Source organism: Amblyomma maculatum, chromosome 7 (assembly GCF_055883805.1).
Source record: "Amblyomma maculatum isolate TAMU_Amacu chromosome 7, ASM5588380v1, whole genome shotgun sequence".
Classification (NCBI taxonomy): Eukaryota; Metazoa; Arthropoda; class Arachnida; order Ixodida; family Ixodidae; genus Amblyomma; species Amblyomma maculatum.
The window spans coordinates 67,251,642-67,263,787 of record NC_139350.1 but is presented as its reverse complement, the minus strand read 5'-3'; positions in this window follow the sequence as shown (position 1 = coordinate 67,263,787).

Genomic DNA, 12,146 nt, shown 5'->3' with positions numbered 1-12,146 from the left:
TAACATGAGCCGGGGCCACTGAGCGATCGTCCCGATCGTAGACGAGGAAGTTTACCGATGATGATTCCATGGCATGATGATGGGCGTGTCTGGATTTTTGAAGAAGAGGAAGACGTAAGAATAGAATGACTTGCCGGTACAATGTCTGATGCGTGGGTGATCCGCCTCCCCTGGAGCGGTCAACTATCCGTCACCAGAGGCTATGGGACTGATGGCTCGAGGTCACGTCGGGCAGCTTGGGCGAGGGTTGCGTGTTCGTGTCCATCGAATCCTTCGGGTCATTCGGGTCTTTCGGGTCCTTCGTCGTGGTTCTGATTGATCTGTCCTCCTTGTCTTCAGGTCCGGGCTGGGGGCTGGGAGGTGGTAGTTGGTCTGGTCATGGGCTTGAAGGGCTGGCGCGAAGCTGCTCGGCGATGTCCCTGCGCCCTCGGTCGATGGTCCCGGCTTACAGATGGCGTCGATGCTCCAAGGCGAGGATGGGGATGGCGCACCCAGCACCTCCACCAAATGTTACGTGGCTACAAGTGATGACAACAGGAAGACAGAGGCGAGAGAAAAGATGCTCAATGGTCGTGGCATGACGTTTAATGAATCTGTGTGCGGGCCTAGCGCGCGCGCTCCTGCCCGCGCTACCGCCCTCTTCTTCCTCCTTCGTTCGTAACAATATAACCTAAGCGAGTGGCGCAATTTGGCGAGTCTATTGGTCTATGCTACGTTTCATCATGGATAAATGACTTCAGTTTTGCTACTAATGCTTACATCCAAGGAACCGCTGCGATATAGCACTCGGTACATTTAAAGAGCTTTTCTTTTTTTTTTACAGTTTTTTTTTCCCGCAGCCATTAGGTCTGCACAAAAAATGGTCACCTGTCTTGGTTGGACAACTTCTCAATCTAAAGCAAGTAGCCAGCGAAAAACAAAAAAAAAATCACTCAGTAACTTACAATGCTTTTCAGTGTTCCTCTTTTGTCGTGCAAAGAAAAAGCAAAAAAAAAAAAATTAAACATCTTTTTTACGGCAGCATAGACTGTTTCACTGTCTATATTAACTAGAAGAAGACGCATTCCCCTCAGTGGGTTCCGCGCGTATTCCCCCTAGTACGTTGTCCGGGCAGCGTTCTTCCGTAATAATGAGGTGGAAATAGTTAGCAGAGGTTTGTACACAGAAATTTGTCCTTAATATGAGCCGTCCAAATTAACGCAGGTCATATTATCGAGTCATGACTGTGTACACGAATTAACGGATATTCAGATGTAGTGTACTTATGTTCATAAGCCATTTATAATGTTCCCGAGGTAACAACGACAAGCGATTTTTCTTCTTATCAACCTTATTAGCAGCGCCTTATCAATGCGCCAACAACGCTTCATAGCGAACTAAGAAACTGTCATCGAAGCATCGCGCCACTACGAGCGGGTGTTCGAGGTACAGCCTTTGTCAAAAGTGTAGAGCCTAGGGGTCTGCTTCTGAGCCGTGTAGTGGCGCTGATTTAGCATTAGGGGAAGCCCTTTCCTATTGGAGAGGGTAGGGCAAAAAATCTTCTTACCATCAAGGAATTCGGAACACTGGAAATGCAATGCCAGCCGCACGAAGTGGTTCAGAAGCAGACCCCTGTGCTCTACACTTTTGACAAAGACTACGTCGCCTTACAGTATAACAACGCCCACACTATAGTGCTTACGTAGGAGGCTTTTCTCTTCACGACGAAACGTTGAAAATACGGCTGGGACCCTTTTGAAAGCAACCTTCTACTGTAAATAAGAACGTGTACACAATTGCAAACACAGGCTTATTGCAGTTTGACCGACATTGTATTATGGCAATACTATTCCAAGAAAAGTAGCGGAAAAGTAATCTATTACTGTCCTGTAATTAATCTTTTACTTTTCTGCGGCTATAATTTACCACTGTCATCAGTTATATTTCAGATAAAGTAATTTTATTCGGTTCCCCTACTGCAAAAACCAGCCTCTCCCAGCGTCATTCAGTGCGAAACCAGTAAGATCTTCGCGCTGGTTTTGCACTGGATCTGCTGGCACGCAGGAGGTCTGCGATATTCACTGGAACAGTAATGGGAAGACACTGGTTGCACTGGTACGATGGGAGAAAAACGCTGGGATTAGCTTTTTGATGCTGGGTGTTTCACTGGCATTCGCGATGCACAGGGAGAAGCGCTGGGGCCGCACTGGTCCCAGTGCCCCAGTATAGCCGGTGCGGCCTCCGGCGTTGACCGGAGTAGCATCCCTCAGGGGCCAACATGGCAACAGCGTACTCGCAATCGACCATGGGGGCACATGTAAAAAATATGGTTCAAGCAAGCGCTTTTTGCTGCGAATTCTTTGCGCACCTGTAAGAAAACAAAGGCAGTATCTTTTTTCTAGAGTTTCCATGTTTCGATAGGTCGTTTCGAGCGTTTCGAGAGAGAACATGACAGCCGCGCCTCTGATATCTCATGACACACTGATGATTAACGTAAAACTAAAACTGGAATTGAATAATGTGGGCTACCTGCATAACAAACTTCACAGCTCATCTTGAGGGCACTCTAACACAATGATCACAGCCAAAATATTCAATGCTTGCTCAATCGCAGGCGAGCGTAGCCTGCACCACGGCCCAGGATAAACAGCAGAAAGAAAAACTAAAACGAGGAAGAGAGTAGTTTACTGAGCGATGGGCCCATGAGAGAAAAAGCAACAATATACAGCGCTTGTAATACATAATATTTGGCGTGTCTCAAGTTTTTGCGCTCCTTCTTACTCTGCGTATCAAGCAGCCGATCCCCTCGGTCATCGCAACGCTTCCCGCAATGTTTACATACAAATAAGGTTTAGTTACACGCAATTAGGGTCATCGCTGCGGCGCCTGCCGGTATTGAAGCTTGGTCGCACGTTTTTCCTTGAAGGCTTCTACTAAAGCTAAGCGTTCAGCGAAAATTACGCCCACGGTAGCAGAGCACCACCCAAGAGCCGGCGTTGGTAAATTTGCCAGCGATGTCAAACTCCACATGTTAAAATGATTCCAGTGCACAAAATAGCGCGCATAGGCACCCAGAAGATTAGTTGCAAGTCGTGAGAGCAGACAGCAAGCTAAAATGATCAAGAAGTTGCAATTGTTAGAGCGGCAGCAGTGGCCTGTGGACTGCGAAACACAAGTCCCAACCTTATAAATGCGGTCATGACATAAAATGCACAAATGTTTCGAAATGTTCCTGTGTGCGTGGCCGAGTGGTTAGCGTGGGGAGCTAGTAATAGGTGCCCAGGTAAACTAAGTTCGAAGCGGGCTATGTGCCACTTTTTTTCACTTTCTTAGGAGTTTTTCAATGTACTTGATTTACTTCGTTACTTTTTGCTTTTTAGTTTTTATCCCAGGCCTTTTTTTGTTGGGCGAACAGTGCCGCTAGTGCTGAGCGTGCCAGTATGCCACGTCCCAGTGCGCCCAGTTTCTAGCGCCATACTAGGACCATAATCAGGTATGGCGCTGGGGTGCTGGGACCCAGTGGCACTGGGTTTCGCAGTAGGGTACTTATTTTCCTGAACGCGTACAAGACTGCTCGCAGGGCTACTCAAAGACTATGGTAACTTATGAAGCAAACATGGACCAGTTCTGCTATGCAAAAACTGGCCGCCCGCAAAGTCAAGTTCCTTTGCGCCAAAACAGAGATTGATGATGAAGTGTTTGAGCACTACAGCGTGCACAGAAAAAGGATACGTGTACACTGCCCGCATTAACAACTGGCCACACACCAACAACTTCCCGCTGGCTAAAAACGCGAATGCCGACAGCGTAACACGCAAAACAGCCGACATTGAAGGATCCTAACTATACACACACATTCTAGCAATAACAGAAACTTAGTTAAACCCCCATATTGACGACTGTGAAGGGAGACCACCAGGTTGCAGAATATATCGGAAGCAGGGTGTCCCCCGCAGTTGCGGCGTCGAGATCTTATTTCAAGAGTCACTGAACGTGAGAATACCAAATATTGCAGAAAAATGATATGTTTTCATCAAAGTATTCCTTTAAGAAATCAATATCTTCACGTGAGTTTTCTATGAACACTGAAGCACCGAGAGATTACATTTAAAACTAGAAACTAATTTTTTCGCGTTCTTACAGCGTTCTTTGAAATGGATCTTACACGCCTTCGGGTGCCGCATCCTTGCCTCTCTCTCTCTAGTTTCATTTCTGCCATATTGTGCTAACAACTGCTCTCCCCAGCCCTGCCTGTTTCTTTCTCTACCATTTTTGTCTAGATCAAGAACAGTCCCGCCATTTGTGCTAAATTGGAACACTGCCTATCCTTTGCCACGTCGCCACAAAGTTCCTCCCTTATCCTGAGTCTCCCCTGTTTCTTAGAGGGCATGGCTGGAGTCTTGTTTAAGCATAAGCTGGCGCTTCTGTGAGGGTCACTTATCTCCTTGACGCCTAATTGCACAGCTGAATTTATTTCAACTGCTGCCAGAACCATTTACGTGGCATTCTGCTTGCTGCAGAGTCAATTAATGTGCCATCTATCACCTGGCCGGATGATCTTCCATTCGACCTTTTTCCTGCCATGGAAACTCTCGTCCATACTTTATTATTTGATGTATTTTATATATTTTAGTTCGCTTCTTGCAGGGCTCTCCAGATTATTGCATAGTATGTCTATCAAGCACCTAAATATTCTTCCACATCAAGAGAGGCACTAATGTATTGTTTCAATATATCCCCATGCTAGCCATGCTTTTACTTCAGAAGTCCTGCGTAGTACTTGCCAACTTTGATTCCGCTCGGGGATAGATATGGGTGCTCGGTCGGGGACGTACTTTTTTTTTTTAACAGTTTTAATTTAAACTCATACATAGCTTTGGGCACTCAATGCGGAATATATTGCACAATTCGCGGCCTTGTGTAAATCAAGAAAACGCACATCTTGAACGAAATTGGAAAAAGCATGTATGCAATGCAGGCGGTGCCCTACCGGGGCCAGCGCCAAAAAGATGTGTGACTTGCGCACGCTGCTAAAACACAGCACCAAGAAAGCAAAAGCTCAAAAACAAACCATATCATTAAAATATTTCTACGTTAATCTCCAGCAAAGTTTCAGCATCACATTGCCAAAAAAACTAAAAAAAAAAAGAAAATTATATAGCCTGCCTAAGCCGTACCGTCTGTGTCTACAGGTGAGAAATCTGTGGTTGCAAACTCACTTCATAATTATTTTTGGTCCGCCTTTACGAATGTTAATAGCGGAAGTTCCATATTATAAAAAAATATAATGAATTGCCGACAGTAGAAGAAGGCGTAGGTTTGCTTCCGCTCAGCTTAGAAGTGAATACATCTAGAGTAGAAGGAATACCAGACTGGTTTTAGTTAAGAGACGCCCAATGTTCGTAAAAATGCAGTAACACCTTCATGTTTAACAGAACTGCGTTAGTCGTTGAAATTAGAGCCCACTAGATTCAAGCCAAAATCACACCAATCCCAAGAAACGATCAGCCGCAGCCCTATTTTTAGGTATATTTCACTCAGGGAAAGAGCAAATTTTCGAGCATATCATTTTTCAATGCACTTCGTTTTCCTTGGTACCCACAAAATCACTTTTATATAGCAGGACATTTTTATAAAAGAGCTTTTCATCGTAAGGAACGTTTAATTCCGCCGCGGTGGTTTAGCGGTTAGGGCGCTCTACTGCTGTGCCCAAGGACGCGGGATCGAATATCGGCGGCAGATTTTCGATGAAGGCGAAAGGCAAAGGCACTCATGTGCTGTGAAGTGCGAGAGCACGTTAAAGAACCCCAAGTAGTCGGAATATCCGGAGCCCTCCGCTACGGCGTCTCGAGATGCCTGAGTCTCTATAGGACGTTAAGCTCCCTAAAGGAGACAAACTTGCTGGAAATAATTCGAGATCTCGCAGCCCTTAGAGAAAGAATGTTCTGATAAACATATATTTGAAATGTGTTTTATTTATTTTATATTGATGTTTTACTATTTTATGCAGATACTTAAATTGAAGAATAAACACCCTATATATATACTAAGAATGCGACAATGCATAGTTTTACATATTAAAAATGTCCTACATTCAGTTCGAATTGCTATGCAGGTATGAAACATGTTCCACCTACAGACTGACAGCGTACTTTAAAAGCATTGCTGATGCAATCATGACCTTTGTTTGTTTTTTCATGCTAGGAGAAAGCGCACAAGTAATGTGTCAAAAGTACGGATTTGTACCCAATTTTGAATACCCTCAGAATGCACCAGAAATAGGATACGCGTTTTGAAAGGTACAAAATATGCAAAAAATACACCAGAAATGTACTTATAAGTGCTGTAAGAAAATAAACAGACCAAGAAAAGAAAGGTTGATATTCACCAATGTCCCAATGAGTGACATTTGTCTCCATTTCCATGCCTGTTGTTACTGAGCTTTGAAATGTTTACACGAGTTGACTTTTCATGCATGTTAAACCTAAAGCCTTGAGCCTTGCTAGCCCAATAACGCGATAAATCATCTGCCTGTGTGCATGCGTGTGGAAACTTTGATGATACACAACCAGAGCAATAGACATCGTACAACAATCTACGTCATTCGTGGCGGACATCATTGTGGCAGCAGTTATGAGCATTTTTAGAATAGATTTGTTCCTCGCAGACCATTCTTTGCGCAGCATTCCGAGTACTGCTATTGATTACGTGTTTAAAGTAGCATACAGAGCTTAGACAAGTTACCCGCTACATGCGAAAGTGATTAGAGTTGGCGAAATAAGTGAGCATTTTAAGGATACATTTTAGCGTCGAGCAATACTGGAAGTGTACTTCACACGAATTAATTTTATATTTACAAAAGTAGATTTTGAAATCATTTCCAACGTGTTAAAAATGCATTTCTGTTTTTTACATATTCGCAATATGTTCGCAGCCTACTTTCAGGTCAACTATTGTCGACAAACTTTAAAAACTATATATAGAAAATCGGATAAACCTAGAAATGTTCTTCAGGGGAATCAGTTTTCTACAAAAGGGCGTTTTGAATATATTACCAGCATGCTAAAAACGTATATGTATTTTTCATGTATTCGAAATATGCTCGAAGCGTATTTTCAGTTCTAGCATTTTCGACAGATTTTGAAATAAGATTTAGAATATTTTGCAAGACTTGATATGTACTTCAGACGAAATATATTTATATCGTGAAACTAAATATTTAATTCACTGCCAACATGCTAAAAGTCAAATGTAATTTTCACAGATTCGAATTATTCTCGAGTCAATTTGCTAGTAAGTATTTTTACATACTTTAACAATAAATTTCAAATATTCATAAAAAGTTTGCAAATATATTTCAATGCATTCTAAGTGCTTTCATGAATACAAATTACACATAAAATTCCTGGCAAACATCACGCGACATAATTCAAACGTATACTTTTTGCTATGCAGCCATATAAATGTATAGTTAAGGCCACCATTTAAATGGACAATCCGAAAACGCTTTCGACTGTCTCACATTTGAGCCCAGTTAAAACAAAAATGATTCCAAAAATAGGAAACCCTGAGTAAGTGCATAGAAGCTTAACTCTCGTGTCTTCACCAGAATTTTAAAATTAGCATTGTGTCCTCTAGATGCACTTTAGGTTAGTTTCGAGTATCATAAGAATTAGCCCACAGACTTTTTTTTATCACCAATTATTATATTTCTTGAAAAGTTCTTGTGCGAAAAAGGTTTTGAGCTGCGGGCGTTTTAGTTTAGAACCAAATTTTGCGGCTTTAAGCTAGGTATACCTAAACGTCTCTCTGAAAAAAAAAAAAACATACAGAATTGTGCGCCACTTGGAACATGACAATCAATCGCAAAAACAAAGAAAGAAAAAAACCTGATGGTAGTAAAGGTGACCACTTACATAAAAGAGCCTCGTGCATTCATGTTTTCTTTGAAGGTCATGCTTTAACTTCTGTAGCAATGTACAAATTTCCCCGCAAAATTGTTACAAGCAGCATCAGATTGAACGAGCGCATAAAATATATTGAAGAAAAACAGAATCACAAGCTCGGCTAACTGAACATAAAATTGAAAAACAGAACTTGTTAGTTTAAACTTTTGCAAACAAAACGTTCGTTAGACTGTCATCAGAATTCGCTGAATATTTCAGGCCGATTGACAAAAAACAATATCACTGAAACGAACAGAAAAGCAGGAAAATAGGTTGGAGTCTTTTACGCACACGTCTGGCCCACATCTGCAGCCGAGCTGGTTCTAAACGCAAGCATAGAAATCCTGTCATTAATGCTTTGCCCTGAAGGCTTGAAATCGTCTTACGTAATTTGCAGGGACCAGTAAGCAACTGATGAACCCTTTACTTTGAAGTCGCTAATCCACATGCAGCACCCAATCACCTTGAAAAACGTTAGCACCTTTTGGGTAAAACTAATACATTTAGAACATTATTCTTTTTTTTTTCTATAAGTTTGCTAGCACGATATTTTACCTGCTCTATTTTCTTCCCTAATCACGTAAATTTAATCCATAAACAAGAAATGGTACAAACTAAAGCCCCACCTTTCATTCTTGCTAACAGTAATGGGCTCCACCGTATAGCTTTAGAAAGTATTAATATAAACCTACCCATTTACAGGATTGCCGAAGTGTACCAGTCATCTGTCTTTCTTGTTTATTTTTTATCATCCAATAGAGCCCAAGAAATCATCTCTCGCCTACAATACGCATCATCTAGTCGCGACCACCATTACAAAAATGCTGTTCTGGCAGGCCGAGCTACCTCATTTTCAATCTTGTTTCGTAAGAAGAGATCATTTTCAACCTGAAAAGCGCATAAGAAACACACGGAAAACAGCAAGACTGTGTCCGTTCTTGCTGTTGTCCGTGTGTTTTAAAACGCTTTTTAGGATAAACATGTCTATCCAAATCGCCCAAACGCAGTCATTATAGAAGACATCACGGGATTGAAACCGCCTTCCTGTATCTACAGTAAGTATTGCAGCGTAAATGGCTTTTGTTCTCTTATATTTAACACATGTAAACCCGTTAGACTTTTCTTACAGTTTACTTTATCGCTTTATGAAATACCTCAAGAAATAAATAAATAGATAAATGAAAAAAAAAATTAATATGCAAGTGTATCATCATTCTTCCGCGCGCACTTATTAACGCATAGGAAGATATTTTCTGCATCATTTTCGTTGTTCACTGATTTGTTTTCTTCAGTGAAATTTTCTTTACTGCTCTTTCCTATGCGCTTTTCGCTCTGTAACGAGTTGTCATGTTTCGTAACAAATTTATTGCATACACTTTTCTGGTTTACGAAAGAAAACAATGAACTGGATTCAAATACACGGAAAATCCAGGCGATAGGATTAGTAAAGTTAGCAATATATGCTGTATAATTTTTATTAAGATTATTTTTGGTTATTATCACCACAGAGAGAAGCTTTCGCCGTTATGTACTCTTGGTGACTATTTAAGGAGTTTTAGACGGAGCGATATTAGCTTGCATTTGAAGGACTTCAGTTTAGAGACGTCATTTATTTACAGGGCGAATTGGTTGACTCTATGCCGCTTCAGCAAAAATCACGGTTATGATCATGTGAATGCTGCATCGATAGCTTTGAACTAGTGGGCTTATACAATGAAAGGAAGTAGCAGTAACATGAGCCACCAATTTCTTTGTCAGGGTGGAAAAGACGATAATTTATCTAGCGGTATCTGGAAACATTTTGGACTCTAGAAACCTCCGTGGACAATATGTTAGTCGCTAATCACCTTTGGTTTCAAAGCTGCAGTTGCCGCATTGAGAATAATGTTCGTACTTACAGAAGATGGCACGTTTTGGCGAATTAAGCAGGTAAAAGTTTGTGCTTTCTCTTTAATGTGGGTTCAGAACCAATGTCACGTATTCAAACTAACTTGCACCTGACGATCACAGTGCAACTCACCCATAACGTGCAATGTCCTTGTCTACAGCATGAGTCACGGGAGCTTTAGAATTATTGTAATGAGTGATGATGGCACTTCGGTACTGTTGAGTACCAATGCGTACGCACTGGTATTTTCTCGAGTGCGCATTCCACGCAAATGTCTTGTGAAGCGCCACGCAACGTCCTGTTGAGCTCTCATCGATAAAGTTCGAAAATTGGTGACTGAAAATTCTGGCTGACGAAACAGCCTAGACATTTAAGCGTAGAGGTAAAATTGACACGCTTCGACTCAGGCGTTAAAACACGAGTTCTTACCTTTACCCAGTCATCTATAAGTGCTAAATATCAAGCCTCAACCAAATACATTAGTACATAAATACAATTTGCAGTGTTGCCACTGGCTACGCTGCTTAGTACTCGACTGCTGAAGAGAACCTCCTCAGTTTTTGATAGTATAAGAGAATTCGGTAGAAATTATAGTGGGCACCCGGTTGAACCTATGTGCGGTTGTTTCTATGAGCTTAGATGTATGCTTGCCAGTGAATACTGTGTAGTATAGACGTAGTTCTATCAGTTGCATTCGATCAGCAGCATTTCGAAATTTCTAAGATTCTTACAGGCAGTCGTAGCCCCTGCCCACGAGCGGTCATCATGAGCTATAGACATCACTTGTTCAGGAAAATTTCACGTAAAGTACATTATTATATACCCCCAGCGCCTGGTACCGAATTGTGGGCCTAAACAACATAGGACAAGCATGTCTCCACAGTTTAAGAGCAGCAGTAGGTCCCCGGCCGTACAAAGGAGGTTGCACGCAAGGGTTTTGTACATTAACCGCAAGATACGTGAAGCGCTTCAACTCCTAACGAGCAACAGAAAGTAACATAAAACAACGATCAGCAGCACTTTCTGGCTGAAACTTCGTAGTGTTTCTATACGTACTCAGGATTTTTATAAACGAAAATTTCTTCTACTTGCATAAATCCGGCTCTCCAGGAACGATTATTTGAAACAGGTGCATTGCTGAGTACAATACTTCTATTTATTGAAATCTTTTAACTTGTTCAGCAGAGGACTTATAATATCACTCAAATTTCACTAACAGATAACAGTGCAGAGAAGTTCACCTCATTAAGAGTAGCATAAAACAAGGAAGTATGTGGATTGTCTGTTATTAAACTGAGTTTTGTCAAGGAACTCTTTGTAAGGACTGCAAGAAAGGCGTCAAGCGCAGTTTCCCTTTTGTCCCAACATAAAGGTGTAAGTTAATTTCCTTGCAGGATTACGGAATATCTTATCAATTCTCAAGTCGCAATCTTAGCTTTTGGAAAGTCAAATCAATGCATTAATATGAACTTGCTTTGTCACCTGAGACGAAAAATAAAGTTATTTAATATCATAACTTTATTCCGCTTCCTTAAATACAGTTAGTACTGGTACAGTTAGTTTCAAAGTAGGTATACATTTTTCAATTCAATGTACTTATATAATAAAAAAAAAAGCAATAGCACGGTATCGAAAGCGTTGATCCAAGGTATACTGCGCAACAGGCGACACAACAAACAAGGACACAAATTAAACGCACCGACGATACGTGGGGAACAATTTCAAAGGATTATTCTAAAACCTCTGGAGCGAGTACATTTAAGGACACATAAACAGACATTGAGTACATTATACCGTTTACGTGCTCATTAAGTGCACATTAAACTCATATTAGGTGCTCATTAAGTACACATTATGAAAGAGGACCGAAAAGCCACAGGAATATACGAGCGATCCTCAGCAGCAACTATATTCGTTTGAAGTATATTCTTTTTAAGTTAAAGCGATCGAGGGCCCGCTTAAGAACGCGCCTTGGAAAGTAAAGAAAACGCTTCGATAAATTCTGTCCGTTTTATCTCTGTTCTCTGCGCTCTGCTGCATTTCCGTTGTACAATCGAAGACATTCCGTAAGGCTGCCATCAGCTATTATAGTGACTTGCAAGGATGTCTCGGTCACTTTCACCAACTTCGGTGTCCGCGGGACCATTTGTTGCAGCAATGTCCAGTTTGGCAAGATGATAATGACCTTGCAATGCCCGTGACATGCAATAACACAAGGCAATCGCAAGATCACCCCAGGGCTCCGAAACACTGATCTTGCACCGAAATCGAGATTTTCTTTGATTTTCTTGCCATGGTCTTTTGTAAAAGGGGCTACCGGCTTATTAGAGAAC